The 16,449-nt window shown below is 47.7% G+C and overlaps 1 protein-coding gene across 1 annotated transcript in view; it reads right to left on the reverse strand.

Moving 5' to 3' along the window:
• Nucleotides 1-16,449, reverse strand: part of LOC310870883 (3',5'-cyclic-AMP phosphodiesterase 4C-like) — a 287,386-nt gene that overhangs the window by 72,505 nt on the left and 198,432 nt on the right. The window lies entirely within an intron of this gene.

Genomic DNA, 16,449 nt, shown 5'->3' on the forward strand with positions numbered 1-16,449 from the left:
CTGTGACATTAAACCAAATGGCATTTTCCACTATATGACACTACTGTTCTACATTTTTGTCTAATAAAATAGACTATTAATTTAATCAATCAAACTGCATTAACTAACAGAGATACTACTACCAAGCTATCCATGTCAACATGCTCTATAGGAGTCTCAATAACAGGTATAAGTAACGTTTAATGTTTAGTAATGTTTAATGTAGCAGAAGAGGCCATTCATTGAACAGAGTTTTGCACAATTTTAACATCCCAGATCGATTGAAATATGAATCTACTGTGCTGTGCTACACCATGATATATTAAGAGTACAATAACATTCCATTGTGAATAAAAACGTATTAACCACAGTGTAATGCTAAAGGTTTCATCACAGGGCTGTCTGCTTCATGTAATATCATTAAAAGTGTTGTTGGTGACAGTTATATGAGTTGGAAGCATTAAGACCCATTTTAACCCTCAATGGCTTCCTTTCTGACAAATAACGTTATTGTAAAAAAAAAAAAAAAAAAGATTCACGCGTTCATATGTAGCTATTTTGCATTAGAAGCGGATGGGACCAAGGGACCCGGATGTAACGTAAGAGGACTACAATAGATTCGCGGTTAAATCTCGCGGGCGTGGCCTCACACCGGAAGGAAGTGCCGCCGCCCTCAAATACGGAAGAGACGCGTGGAGGTAGGTTTGGTCAGTGTTTGTTTGGAACGTGCCACGTCACCATCGCGGGTCCGTCTTCGGAGCAAGTAAGTGATTAAATGTTATTTAATACTTAACGCTGTTGTTGTTTGTGTGTTCAAACGTCTATCACTTGAAGTTACTTGTTATGATGTTTATAAATGATGTTTGTACGAAACTGTAAAACAGTGTTTCAGTAGCCGAATGGTTAGTGTCGAAGGTTTATAAACAACTATGCCCGGCCTCAATGTTTACTAACCGTCGACAGTACCCACTCGACTACCGAAACACGGCTTTAAAGAGTAGTATTTACATATCTAAACACAACAAGTAACTTCAAAAGTGATAACATGTTTGAGCCACGGACCACCATTTCACATTAATAGACTCTCACAATGGTGGTCAGTGGCTCAAATGGGTCTGAGAGACTAGATGGCCTCAAATGTTGGTCCGTGGCTCAAACGCTGAATAAATAATCGACTAGAGGTGAGAAGAGTATTGTCTGGTAGGTAAAGGACAAACATTCTGTGAAAATTGGCACGAAGCAACAAACATTCTTTGAAATTGGTGGGAAACGATCCCGGGCACTCATGTTAACAAAGCTCAGTCACTAACCACTATCGCTATGCTACAATCAGCATTATATAATCCAAGGATCAAAAGTAGCAATCTTCTACATTCTCTAATTGTGTAGTTTTTTGGAAATTAAGCAGATGCTTAACAACAATTGAACTATTGAGAGTGTAAAGATCTACTATTGGGGTCAATTTGGTTACCTAAATTAAATTGCTCTGTATTGTGACAGTAATCATTGCTATAGAGTGTGTGTTCAGTAACAGTGTTAAATAGCTCTATAGTGTGACAGTAATCATTGCTATAGTGTGTGTTCAGTAACAGTGTTAAATAGCTCTATAGTGTGACAGTAATCATTGCTATAGTGTGTGTTCAGTAACAGTGTTAAATAGCTCTATAGTGTGACAGTAATCATTGCTATAGTGTGTGTTCAGTAACAGTGTTAAATAGCTCTATAGTGTGACAGTAATCATTGCTATAGTGTGTTCAGTAACAGTGTTAAATAGCTCTATATTGTGACAAAATCATTGCTATAGTGTTTGTTCAGTAACAGAGGTCTCCCGGTCTCTCCAGTTTTTTGTTAAACACAGTCCCATAGTCACAGTACCTCCCATTCACTCCCACTCAGTCCCATTCACTCCCATTCACTTTTATTCACTCCCATTCAGTCACATAGTAACAGTACATCCCATTCAGTCCCATTCACTCCCATAGTATCAGTCCCATAGTAACAATACCTCCCATTCACTCCCATCCACTCCCATGCACTCCCATAGTATCAATCCCATAGTAACAGTACCTCCCTTTCACTCCCATTCAGTCCCATAGTATCAGTAACTCCCATTATCTTGCAACACAGCAGCCAAGTATATGCAGAACACGTATACACGCATTTGACATAACACAAACAACAAGACAATTTACATACATAAAGACATGAAGACAAGAGCAATATCCACCGCTTTGATTATCCTGTGGCTACTACAACTCCTGATTAAACCCTTTTCTATTTATTAAAGAGCTGGAGAGACAGGAATATTCCTGTTACTGAACACACACTATAGCAATTATTACTGTCACAATAACTTTGTACTTTTGCTACTGATGTTTGTGTGCAACATTTGAGCTGGTGTCAAGTCACCTTAATTCAAGTGATAGATTATATACAGGGGCATGCCATATGGTCTACCTGCACAGCCTTTGTGATTACTGGTAGATCACGATGTACCTTTTGGGCACCCCTGCAATACAGGATTCCTGTCCAGAATTGTTTTTTATTAAATATAGAGGGTTTAAGTGTAGGGTTTGTCATGTTGGTGTTCTCTATAACTTTTCGTCCTGGGCATGACGTTAAACTGTCCAGTGTAACTCCAAGTTACATGGGGTGGGTATGGTTTGAGAGTTTGTGATGCTCAGTTCTTTTTTTGCGTCTCGGTTCCTCAGGTGGAAGCTGCATATTTGGGTTTTTGATGGGTTGGGTTTCAAGTGGCTGGTCGTTTGTTTAGATATTGAAAAGGAGGGGGGCGAGCGCGCTACCTTGTGGGAGGCCGTTCTTTTCGGCTTTCCATTTACTCCTCTGGTCATTTAACTGAACATAGAAGCGCCTGTTGTTGAGGAGGCTTTTCCTGACCATTGTGCGGTGTTGGACAGTGTCGTAGGCAGCAGAGAGATCTCTGAATGCTGCTCCAGTTATTTGTTTCCCCTCAAACCCATCCTCAATGTGTTGGGTGAGGTTGAGCTCTGTCCAGCACAGGAGCGGCTGGGACGGAAACCAGCTTGGTCTTTAGTCAGCTTGGTATCTATGAGTGGCAACAAGGCGTTGGAGTAGCAGCTTCTCATATAGCCTTGTAGGTGATGCAGAGGGAAATGGGTCGGTAGCTCTTTGTGGATAATGGGTCTATGCCAGGTTTAGGGATTGCAACCACGTTGGCCTTTTCCCAGACAGAAGGGATGGTTTTCTGTGCTATGCATGTGTTCAGCATCCCCACAAGCCAGGTCTTTGCGTTGGGTCCCAGGTGCTGTAACATTTCTGCCAGTAGGTCATCAATCCCTGCTGCTTTTCCGGGTTTCAACTTTCCCATTGCAGTTTCAAGTTCTTCTAGGTCGAAGGGTTTGGTTTGAGGGCTGGCTGATTGTGGTTGGTCTGATATCACTGTGCGATGGTATTCTCCTGTGGGTCGGTGGCGGTCTTGGTCACAACTGGTGGCCAACAGTTGTAACCAACACCGCCACCGACCCACATAGAATACCATCGCACAGTGGTATCAGACCAACCACAATCAGCCAGCCCTCAAACCAAACCCTTCGACTTAGAAGAACGTGAAACTGCAATGGGAAAGTTGAAACCCGGAAAAGCAGCAGGGATTGATGGCATACTGGCAGAAATGATACAGCACCTGGGACCTATCGCAAGGACCTGGCTTGTGGGGATGCTGAACACATGCATAGCACAGAAAACCATCCCTTCTGTTTGGAAAAAGGCTGGAGTAGTTGCAATCCCTAAACCTGGCAAAGACCCATTATCCCCGAAGAGCTACCGACCCATTTCCCTCCTCTGCATCACCTACAAGCTCTATGAGAGGCACTACAATTTCTGAACAGACTATATTTACATCAATATGTCTGGGTCCCCACCTACTCACTCAGGGTTGACGTGTCACACCTGCAGTGATGGGAGGGGCACCAAAATGTGGTATTTTGATTGTTTAATGGGGGCACTCCCTTAGTATAAAAGTGTATGTTTTGTGTACACATGACCTGATGAAGATCAAATGGATCGAAACGCTGTCAGTATTTCAACAAAGAACGTCTTTCTTATACCTGTGGTGTGCGGGCTCCATCCAATACCTACACCAGTTGTGATGCAACAGAGTTTGCTGTGACCGTTGTGAATTATGGGTGGTGTGGTTTTTGCCAAGACGGTGGATTGTGGCCCATGCCTTCCTGCTGTTATTTGACATGTTGGTGTTCTCTATATCTTTTCGTCCTGGGCATGACGTTAAACTGTTCCGTTCGAGAGGACCAGCGACCCTCGAATGTAAACGGCCACGAAAGGAAATTATGTGTGTGTGAGGTGTTCTCTATAGGTTGGGTTTCAGGTGGTTGTATTGTAGTAGCTTGACATTTCTTGGAGGGCACTTTCAAGGACAGACTCAATCTTCTGGAAGTCTGCTTGTTGGGTCGTAATGCAGAGGTTGTCGGCGTAGATGAAACGCTGGCATTAGGCATTGGGTAGTGGCTGGTCGTTTGTGTAGATATTGAAAAGGAGGGGGGCGAGCACGCTACCTTGTTGGAGGCCGTTCTTTTGGGCTTTCCATTTACTCCTCTGGTCATTTAACTGGACATAGAAGCGCCTGTTGTTGAGGAGGCTTTTCCTGACCATTGTGTGGTGTTGGACAGTGTCGTAGGCAGCAGAGAGATCTCTGAATGCTGCTCCAGTTATTTGTTTCCCCTCAAACCCATCCTCAATGTGTTGGGTGAGGTTGAGCTCTGTCCAGCACAGGAGCGGCTGGGACGGAAACCAGCTTGGTCTTTAGTCAGCTTGGTATCTATGAGTGGCAACAAGGCGTTGGAGTAGCAGCTTCTCATATAGCCTTGTAGGTGATGCAGAGGGAAATGGGTCGGTAGCTCTTTGTGGATAATGGGTCTTTGCCAGGTTTAGGGATTGCAACCACTTTGGCCTTTTCCCAGACAGAAGGGATGGTTTTCTGTGCTATGCATGTGTTCAGCATCCCCACAAGCCAGGTCTTTGCGTTGGGTCCCAGGTGCTGTAACATTTCTGCCAGTAGGTCATCAATCCCTGCTGCTTTTCCGGGTTTCAACTTTCCCATTGCAGTTTCAAGTTCTTCTAGGTCGAAGGGTTTGGTTTGAGGGCTGGCTGATTGTGGTTGGTCTGATACCACTGTGCGATGGTATTCTCCTGTGGGTCGGTGGCGGTCTTGGTCACAACTGGTGGCCAACAGTTGTAACCAACACCGCCACCGACCCACATAGAATACCATCGCACAGTGGTATCAGACCAACCACAATCAGCCAGCCCTCAAACCAAACCCTTCGACTTAGAAGAACGTGAAACTGCAATGGGAAAGTTGAAACCCGGAAAAGCAGCAGGGATTGATGGCATACTGGCAGAAATGATACAGCACCTGGGACCTATCGCAAGGACCTGGCTTGTGGGGATGCTGAACACATGCATAGCACAGAAAACCATCCCTTCTGTTTGGAAAAAGGCTGGAGTAGTTGCAATCCCTAAACCTGGCAAAGACCCATTATCCCCGAAGAGCTACCGACCCATTTCCCTCCTCTGCATCACCTACAAGCTCTATGAGAGGCACTACAATTTCTGAACAGACTATATTTACATCAATATGTCTGGGTCCCCACCTACTCACTCAGGGTTGACGTGTCACACCTGCAGTGATGGGAGGGGCACCAAAATGTGGTATTTTGATTGTTTAATGGGGGCACTCCCTTAGTATAAAAGTGTATGTTTTGTGTACACATGACCTGATGAAGATCAAATGGATCGAAACGCTGTCAGTATTTCAACAAAGAACGTCTTTCTTATACCTGTGGTGTGCGGGCTCCATCCAATACCTACACCAGTTGTGATGCAACAGAGTTTGCTGTGACCGTTGTGAATTATGGGTGGTGTGGTTTTTGCCAAGACGGTGGATTGTGGCCCATGCCTTCCTGCTGTTATTTGACATGTTGGTGTTCTCTATATCTTTTTGTCCTGGGCATGACGTTAAACTGTTCCGTTCGAGAGGACCAGCGACCCTCGAATGTAAACGGCCACGAAAGGAAATTATGTGTGTGTGAGGTGTTCTCTATAGGTTGGGTTTCAGGTGGTTGTATTGTAGTAGCTTGACATTTCTTGGAGGGCACTTTCAAGGACAGACTCAATCTTCTGGAAGTCTGCTTGTTGGGTCGTAATGCAGAGGTTGTCGGCGTAGATGAAACGCTGGCATTAGGCATTGGGTAGTGGCTGGTCGTTTGTGTAGATATTGAAAAGGAGGGGGGCGAGCACGCTACCTTGTTGGAGGCCGTTCTTTTGGGCTTTCCATTTACTCCTCTGGTCATTTAACTGGACATAGAAGCGCCTGTTGTTGAGGAGGCTTTTCCTGACCATTGTGCGGTGTTGGACAGTGTCGTAGGCAGCAGAGAGATCTCTGAATGCTGCTCCAGTTATTTGTTTCCCCTCAAACCCATCCTCAATGTGTTGGGTGAGGTTGAGCTCTGTCCAGCACAGGAGCGGCTGGGACGGAAACCAGCTTGGTCTTTAGTCAGCTTGGTATCTATGAGTGGCAACAAGGCGTTGGAGTAGCAGCTTCTCATATAGCCTTGTAGGTGATGCAGAGGGAAATGGGTCGGTAGCTCTTTGTGGATAATGGGTCTTTGCCAGGTTTAGGGATTGCAACCACTTTGGCCTTTTCCCAGACAGAAGGGATGGTTTTCTGTGCTATGCATGTGTTCAGCATCCCCACAAGCCAGGTCTTTGCGTTGGGTCCCAGGTGCTGTAACATTTCTGCCAGTAGGTCATCAATCCCTGCTGCTTTTCCGGGTTTCAACTTTCCCATTGCAGTTTCAAGTTCTTCTAGGTCGAAGGGTTTGGTTTGAGGGCTGGCTGATTGTGGTTGGTCTGATACCACTGTGCGATGGTATTCTCCTGTGGGTCGGTGGCGGTCTTGGTCACAACTGGTGGCCAACAGTTGTAACCAACACCGCCACCGACCCACATAGAATACCATCGCACAGTGGTATCAGACCAACCACAATCAGCCAGCCCTCAAACCAAACCCTTCGACTTAGAAGAACGTGAAACTGCAATGGGAAAGTTGAAACCCGGAAAAGCAGCAGGGATTGATGGCATACTGGCAGAAATGATACAGCACCTGGGACCTATCGCAAGGACCTGGCTTGTGGGGATGCTGAACACATGCATAGCACAGAAAACCATCCCTTCTGTTTGGAAAAAGGCTGGAGTAGTTGCAATCCCTAAACCTGGCAAAGACCCATTATCCCCGAAGAGCTACCGACCCATTTCCCTCCTCTGCATCACCTACAAGCTCTATGAGAGGCACTACAATTTCTGAACAGACTATATTTACATCAATATGTCTGGGTCCCCACCTACTCACTCAGGGTTGACGTGTCACACCTGCAGTGATGGGAGGGGCACCAAAATGTGGTATTTTGATTGTTTAATGGGGGCACTCCCTTAGTATAAAAGTGTATGTTTTGTGTACACATGACCTGATGAAGATCAAATGGATCGAAACGCTGTCAGTATTTCAACAAAGAACGTCTTTCTTATACCTGTGGTGTGCGGGCTCCATCCAATACCTACACCAGTTGTGATGCAACAGAGTTTGCTGTGACCGTTGTGAATTATGGGTGGTGTGGTTTTTGCCAAGACGGTGGATTGTGGCCCATGCCTTCCTGCTGTTATTTGACATGTTGGTGTTCTCTATATCTTTTTGTCCTGGGCATGACGTTAAACTGTTCCGTTCGAGAGGACCAGCGACCCTCGAATGTAAACGGCCACGAAAGGAAATTATGTGTGTGTGAGGTGTTCTCTATAGGTTGGGTTTCAGGTGGTTGTATTGTAGTAGCTTGACATTTCTTGGAGGGCACTTTCAAGGACAGACTCAATCTTCTGGAAGTCTGCTTGTTGGGTCGTAATGCAGAGGTTGTCGGCGTAGATGAAACGCTGGCATTAGGCATTGGGTAGTGGCTGGTCGTTTGTGTAGATATTGAAAAGGAGGGGGGCGAGCACGCTACCTTGTTGGAGGCCGTTCTTTTGGGCTTTCTATTTACTCCTCTGGTCATTTAACTGGACATAGAAGCGCCTGTTGTTGAGGAGGCTTTTCCTGACCATTGTGCGGTGTTGGACAGTGTCGTAGGCAGCAGAGAGATCTCTGAATGCTGCTCCAGTTATTTGTTTCCCCTCAAACCCATCCTCAATGTGTTGGGTGAGGTTGAGCTCTGTCCAGCACAGGAGCGGCTGGGACGGAAACCAGCTTGGTCTTTAGTCAGCTTGGTATCTATGAGTGGCAACAAGGCGTTGGAGTAGCAGCTTCTCATATAGCCTTGTAGGTGATGCAGAGGGAAATGGGTCGGTAGCTCTTTGTGGATAATGGGTCTTTGCCAGGTTTAGGGATTGCAACCACTTTGGCCTTTTCCCAGACAGAAGGGATGGTTTTCTGTGCTATGCATGTGTTCAGCATCCCCACAAGCCAGGTCTTTGCGTTGGGTCCCAGGTGCTGTAACATTTCTGCCAGTAGGTCATCAATCCCTGCTGCTTTTCCGGGTTTCAACTTTCCCATTGCAGTTTCAAGTTCTTCTAGGTCGAAGGGTTTGGTTTGAGGGCTGGCTGATTGTGGTTGGTCTGATACCACTGTGCGATGGTATTCTCCTGTGGGTCGGTGGCGGTCTTGGTCACAACTGGTGGCCAACAGTTGTAACCAACACCGCCACCGACCCACATAGAATACCATCGCACAGTGGTATCAGACCAACCACAATCAGCCAGCCCTCAAACCAAACCCTTCGACTTAGAAGAACGTGAAACTGCAATGGGAAAGTTGAAACCCGGAAAAGCAGCAGGGATTGATGGCATACTGGCAGAAATGATACAGCACCTGGGACCTATCGCAAGGACCTGGCTTGTGGGGATGCTGAACACATGCATAGCACAGAAAACCATCCCTTCTGTTTGGAAAAAGGCTGGAGTAGTTGCAATCCCTAAACCTGGCAAAGACCCATTATCCCCGAAGAGCTACCGACCCATTTCCCTCCTCTGCATCACGTCTTTCTTATACCTGTGGTGTGCGGGCTCCATCCAATACCTACACCAGTTGTGATGCAACAGAGTTTGCTGTGACCGTTGTGAATTATGGGTGGTGTGGTCTTTGCCAAGACGGTGGATTGTGGCCCATGCCTTCCTGCTGTTATTTGTCATTATGGTGTTCTCTATATCTTTTCGTCCTGGGCATGACGTTAAACTGTTCCGTTCGAGAGGACCGGCGACCCTCGAATGTAAACGGCCACGAAAGGAAACTGTGTGTGTGAGGTGTTCTCTATCATTTCATTCCAGACTTCACTGTCTATCTCCTGTGTTTTCCATTCATCTTGAGCGTTACACAGTCGTCTGATGTGCGGGGGGAGGTGCCGGCTAGCACATAAAGGCACGGACGGGACAGGTGTTGTCTTGACCCATCCCGTGATGATGCGACAGGTGTCATTTAGGGCTGTGTCGACCAATTTGGTGTGACGTGATCGGCTCCAGCTTGAGCAGGCATACTCTGCTGTAGAGAAAGACAGGGCCATGGCAGTTGCACAGATTGTTTGTGGGTCTGCGCCCCACTTGAAAGTTCACTAGTTTTCACAGGATGTTATTGTGGGTGTTGACCGTGGCTTTTGTGTTCTCCAGGTGTTTTTTTGAAGAAGAGTGTCCTGTCCAGTGTAACTCCAAGATACATGGGGTGGGTATGGTTGGAGAGTTTGTGACCATCCCAAGTGACGCTCAGTTCTTTTCTCGCGTCTCGGTTCCTCAGGTGGAAGCTGCATAGTTGGGTTTGTGTGTCTTTCTTTTTCTGTCTTTCTTTCTTAGGACGGAGATCAAGGTAGACGCCATAGGAAGGCTCAACACTAGCCGATGCCCCTAGAGATCCATCCCAAAGCTTCCCTCAGGGAGCACAGCAAGCCAGCTAGCCAGCAAGCCTGCCCAGTCAGCCAACGCAGCCAGTCAGCTCCGCCAGTCAGCCAGTGTAGAAAGTCAGGCTGCCAAGCCAGAGCATATCAGCCCTTGCAGTCAGCCATTGCAGCCATACCAGCCTTGCTCAGTCAGCTCAGCCAGGCCTCTCTTGAGGCCTGGCTCTCTGTCTGCCTGGCCCGGTCTGCCCTGCCCTGCCTTGCAGCAACAGAACCAGCCTTTCTGGAAAGCCAGCCAGCTCAGAATGCGAGCTGAGCAAGCCAGTGCAGCAGCAAGCCCAGACTAGGTTACCGCAGCCTTACTGTGCAGCCACAGCCACTCAGTCTAGACCAGCAGGAGCTGGCCAGGCTCCAACCCTTGCAGCGCAGCCTTAGGCCGGACAGTCCCCCTGCCTGCACTTTGTTGCCTTCCTGGCCTGTCTGCCTGCCTAGGCGCCTCGGTCTTCCTGTCTGTCTGCCTTGGCCTGCCAGTCTGAAACTGGTTTAGACTAACTGCGTGCTTGCCAGCTGTGCTGGCTTGCTGAGCTCGTATTCTGAGCTGGCTGGCTTGCCAGCAAGGCTGGTTCTGTTGCTGCAAGGCAGGGCGGGGCAGACCGGGCCAGGCAGACAGAGAGCCAGGCCTCGAGAGAGGCCTGGCTGAGCTGACTGAGCAAGGCTGGTATGGCTACAATGGTTGACTGCAAGGGCTGATGTGCGCTGGCTTGGCAGCCTGACTTTCTACACTGGCTGACTGGCGGAGCTGGCTGGCTGCGTTGGCTGACTGGGCGGGCTTGCTGGCTAGCTGGCTTGCTGGACTCCCTGAGGGAAGCTTTGGGATGGATCTCTAGGGGCATCGGCTTGTGTTGAGCCTTCCAACGGCGTCTACCTTGATCTTCGTCCTAAGAAAGAAAGACAGAAAAAGAAACACACACACAAACTCAACTATGCAGCTTCCACATGAGGAAGGCAGGCAGGCACGCAGGCAGGCACAAGCTGCCTGCGTGCTTGCTTCGCCCTCCAGTTGCTGCTCCAGTTATTTGTTTTCCCTCAAACCCATCCTCAATGTGTTGGGTGAGGTTGAGCTCTGTCCAGCACAGGACGGGACGGAAACCAGCTTGGTCTTTAGTCAGCTTGGTGTCTATGAGTGGTATGAGGCGTTGGGAGTAGCAGCCTCTCTTGTAGGTGATGCAGAGGAGGGAAATGGGTCGGTAGCTCTTTGAGGATGATGGGTCTTTGCCAGGTTTGGGGATTGCAACCACTTTGGCTTTTCTCCAGACAGAAGGGATGGTTTTCTGTGCCATGCATGTGTTCAGCATCCCCACGAGCCAGGTCTTTGCGTTAGGTTCCAGGTGCTGTATAATTTCTGCCAGTATGTCATCAATCCCTGCTGCTTTTCCGGGTTTCAACTTTCCCATTGCAGTTTTGAGTTCTTCTAGGTCGAAGGGTTTGGTTTGAGGGCTGGCTGATTGTGGTTGGTCTGATACCACTGTGCGATGGTATTCTCCTGTGGGTCGTGGCGGTGTTGGTTACGACTGTTGGCCACCAGTTGTGATGCAACAGAGTTCGCTGTGACCGTTGTGAATTATGGGTGGCTCCCTGAGGTCCTTGATCGCCATTGGGTCCAACAGTGGTCATTGAAGCGTGCACACACATGCACACATGCACCTACACACACAGGGGCACATGCGTATGCACACCTGGACCTTTAAATGAACAACAACACAAAAACTAAGGCACTGGTGTCGGACTTCTGGTTTACCGGAACGGGGTTCAACTCCCTGCAGTGCCCTGCTCAATGTGTTGTATTTCATTCATTGGTCCATGGTCTCAGGTCATTGAGCGGCGCGCTATAGTGTGCGATTCTTCATCATTGTTGAGGATTTTTTAAAGGTGAAAATCAAGGAAAAGCAAAAGGCTATAGTCCATGGTCACGGACCGCATACTGGTCAAGGTCATTTATACTGGTGAAGATAATTTACTAGTCTTCTAAAGGTCATTTATACTGGTGAAGATCATTTACTAGTCTTCTAAAGGTCATTTATACTGGTCAAGGTCAATTACTAGTCTCATGAAGGTAATTTATACTGGTCACAGTCATATACTGGTCACGGTCATTTCTACTGGTGAAGGTCATTTATACTGGTCAAGGTCATTTGTACTTGTCAAGGTCATTAAGTGGCACGCTATAGTGCGCGATTCTTCATCATTGTTGAGGATTTGAAAAAAGGTTAAATTGCAGAAAAGCGAAAGGCTAAAGTCCATGGTCACGGAGGGCATACTATAGTATGTTGTTTTTCTTTTTTTTGGTGGTGTGCAGGCTCCATCCAATAACTACACCAGTTGTGATGCAATAGAGTTTGCTGTGACCGTTGTGAATTATGGGTGGTGTGGTCTTTGCCAAGACGGTGGATTGTGGCCCATGCCTTCCTGCTGTTATTTGTCATGTTGGTGTTCTCTATATCTTTTCGTCCTGGGCATGACGTTAAACTGTTCCGTTCGAGAGGACCGGCGACCCTCGAATGTAAACAGGTGTTGGGACAGGGTCAGGTGTTGTCTTGATGCATCCTATGATGATGCCACAGGTGTCATTTAGGGCTGTGTCGACCAATTTGGTGTGACGGGATAGGCTTGTAGGTGATGCAGAGGAGGGAAATGGGTCGGTAGCTCTTTGGGGATAATGGGTCTTTGCCAGGTTTAGGGATTGCAACCACTTTGGCCTTTTTCCAGACAGAAGGGATGGTTTTCTGTGCTATGCATGTGTTCAGCATCCCCACAAGCCAGGTCTTTCCGTTAGGTCCCAGGTGCTGTATCATTTCTGCTAGTAGGTCATCAATCCCTGCTGCTTTTCCGGGTTTCAACTTTCCCATTGCAGTTTCACGTTCGAAAAGTTGAAACCCGGAAAAGCAGCAGGGATTGATGGCATACTGGCAGAAATGATACAGCACCTGGGACCTATCGCAAGGACCTGGCTTGTGGGGATGCTGAACACATGCATAGCACAGAAAACCATCCCTTCTGTTTGGAAAAAGGCTGGAGTAGTTGCAATCCCTAAACCTGGCAAAGACCCATTATCCCCGAAGAGCTACCGACCCATTTCCCTCCTCTGCATCACCTACAAGCTCTATGAGAGGCACTACAATTTCTGAACAGACTATATTTACATCAATATGTCTGGGTCCCCACCTACTCACTCAGGGTTGACGTGTCACACCTGCAGTGATGGGAGGGGCACCAAAATGTGGTGTTTTGATTGGTTGATGGGGGCACTCCCTTAGTATAAAAGTGTATGTTTTGTATACACATGACCTGATGAAGATCAAATAGATCGAAACGTTGTCAGTATTTCAATATAGAACTTTTTTTTTTTATACCTGTGATGTGCGGGCTCCATCCAATACCTACACCAGTTGTGATGCAACAGAGTTTGCTGTGACTGTTGTGAATTATGGGTGGTGTGGTCTTTGCCAAGACGGTGGATTGTGGCTCATGCCTTCCTGCTGTTATTTGTCATGTTGGTGTTCTCTATATCTTTTCGTCCTGGGCATGACGTTAAACTGTTCCGTTCGAGAGTACCAGCGACCCTCGAATGTAAACAGCCACGAAAGGAAATTATGTGTGTGTGAGGTGTTCTCTATGGGTTGGGTTTCAGGTGGTTGTATTGTAGTAGCTTGACATTTCTTGGAGGGCACTTTCAAGGACAGACTCAATCTTCTGGAAGTCTGCTTGTTGGGTCGTAATGCAGAGGTTGTCAGCGTAGATGAAATGCTGGCATTAGGCATTGGGTAGTGGCTGGTCGTTTGTGTAGATATTGAAAAGGAGGGGGGCGAGCACGCTACCTTGTGGGAGGCCGTTCTTTTGGGCTTTCCATCATTTAACTGGACATAGAAGCGCCTGTTGTTGAGGAGGATTTTCCTGACCATTGTGCGGTGTTGGACAGTGTCGTAGGCAGCAGAGAGATCTCTGAATGCTGCTCCAGTTATTTGTTTCCCCTCAAACCCATCCTCAATGTGTTGGGTGAGGTTGAGCTCTGTCCAGCACAGGAGCGGCTGGGACTGAAACCAGCTTGGTCTTTAGTCAGCTTGGTATCTATGAGTGGCAACGAGGCGTTGGAGTAGCAGCTTCTCATATAGCCTTGTAGGTGATGCAGAGGGAAATGGGTCGGTAGCTCTTTGTGGATAATGGGTCTTTGCCAGGTTTAAGGATTGCAACCACTTTGGCCTTTTCCCAGACAGAAGGGATGGTTTTCTGTGCTATGCATGTGTTCAGCATCCCCACAAGCCAGGTCTTTGCGTTGGGTCCCAGGTGCTGTAACATTTCTGCCAGTAGGTCATCAATCCCTGCTGCTTTTCCGGGTTTCAACTTTCCCATTGCAGTTTCAAGTTCTTCTAGGTCGAAGGGTTTGGTTTGAGGGCTGGCTGATTGTGGTTGGTCTGATACCACTGTGCGATGTTATTCTCCTGTGGGTCGGTGGCGGTCTTGGTCACAACTGGTGGCCAACAGTTGTAACCAACACCGCCACCGACTCACATAGAATACCGTGGCTGGGTTTGTGTGTCTTTCTTTTTCTGTCTTTCTTTCTTAGGACGGAGATCAAGGTAGACGCCATAGGAAGGCTCAACACTAGCCGATGCCCCTAGAGATCCATCCCAAAGCTTCCCTCAGGGAGCACAGCAAGCCAGCTAGCCAGCAAGCCTGCCCAGTCAGCCAACGCAGCCAGTCAGCTCCGCCAGTCAGCCAGTGTAGAAAGCCAGGCCTCGAGAGAGGCCTGGCTGAGCTGACTGAGCAAGGCTGGTATGGCTACAATGGTTGACTGCAAGGGCTGATGTGCGCTGGCTTGGCAGCCTGACTTTCTACACTGGCTGACTGGCGGAGCTGGCTGGCTGCGTTGGCTGACTGGGCGGGCTTGCTGGCTAGCTGGCTTGCTGGACTCCCTGAGGGAAGCTTTGGGATGGATCTCTAGGGGCATCGGCTTGTGTTGAGCCTTCCAACGGCGTCTACCTTGATCTTCGTCCTAAGAAAGAAAGACAGAAAAAGAAACACACACACAAACTCAACTATGCAGCTTCCACATGAGGAAGGCAGGCAGGCACGCAGGCAGGCACAAGCTGCCTGCGTGCTTGCTTCGCCCTCCAGTTGCTGCTCCAGTTATTTGTTTTCCCTCAAACCCATCCTCAATGTGTTGGGTGAGGTTGAGCTCTGTCCAGCACAGGACGGGACGGAAACCAGCTTGGTCTTTAGTCAGCTTGGTGTCTATGAGTGGTATGAGGCGTTGGGAGTAGCAGCCTCTCTTGTAGGTGATGCAGAGGAGGGAAATGGGTCGGTAGCTCTTTGAGGATGATGGGTCTTTGCCAGGTTTGGGGATTGCAACCACTTTGGCTTTTCTCCAGACAGAAGGGATGGTTTTCTGTGCCATGCATGTGTTCAGCATCCCCACGAGCCAGGTCTTTGCGTTAGGTTCCAGGTGCTGTATAATTTCTGCCAGTATGTCATCAATCCCTGCTGCTTTTCCGGGTTTCAACTTTCCCATTGCAGTTTTGAGTTCTTCTAGGTCGAAGGGTTTGGTTTGAGGGCTGGCTGATTGTGGTTGGTCTGATACCACTGTGCGATGGTATTCTCCTGTGGGTCGTGGCGGTGTTGGTTACGACTGTTGGCCACCAGTTGTGATGCAACAGAGTTCGCTGTGACCGTTGTGAATTATGGGTGGCTCCCTGAGGTCCTTGATCGCCATTGGGTCCAACAGTGGTCATTGAAGCGTGCACACACATGCACACATGCACCTACACACACAGGGGCACATGCGTATGCACACCTGGACCTTTAAATGAACAACAACACAAAAACTAAGGCACTGGTGTCGGACTTCTGGTTTACCGGAACGGGGTTCAACTCCCTGCAGTGCCCTGCTCAATGTGTTGTATTTCATTCATTGGTCCATGGTCTCAGGTCATTGAGCGGCGCGCTATAGTGTGCGATTCTTCATCATTGTTGAGGATTTTTTAAAGGTGAAAATCAAGGAAAAGCAAAAGGCTATAGTCCATGGTCACGGACCGCATACTGGTCAAGGTCATTTATACTGGTGAAGATCATTTACTAGTCTTCTAAAGGTCATTTATACTGGTGAAGATCATTTACTAGTCTTCTAAAGGTCATTTATACTGGTCAAGGTCAATTACTAGTCTCATGAAGGTAATTTATACTGGTCACAGTCATATACTGGTCACGGTCATTTCTACTGGTGAAGGTCATTTATACTGGTCAAGGTCATTTGTACTTGTCAAGGTCATTAAGTGGCACGCTATAGTGCGCGATTCTTCATCATTGTTGAGGATTTGAAAAAAGGTTAAATTGCAGAAAAGCGAAAGGCTAAAGTCCATGGTCACGGAGGGCATACTATAGTATGTTGTTTTTCTTTTTTTTGGTGGTGTGCAGGCTCCATCCAATAACTACACCAGTTGTGATGCAATAGAGTTTGCTGTGACCGTTGTGAATTATGGGTGGTGTGGTCTTT

The sequence above is a fragment of the Protomyctophum parallelum genome (assembly GCF_964188405.1).
Source record: "Protomyctophum parallelum genome assembly, chromosome: 14".
NCBI classification, from domain to species: Eukaryota; Metazoa; Chordata; class Actinopteri; order Myctophiformes; family Myctophidae; genus Protomyctophum; species Protomyctophum parallelum.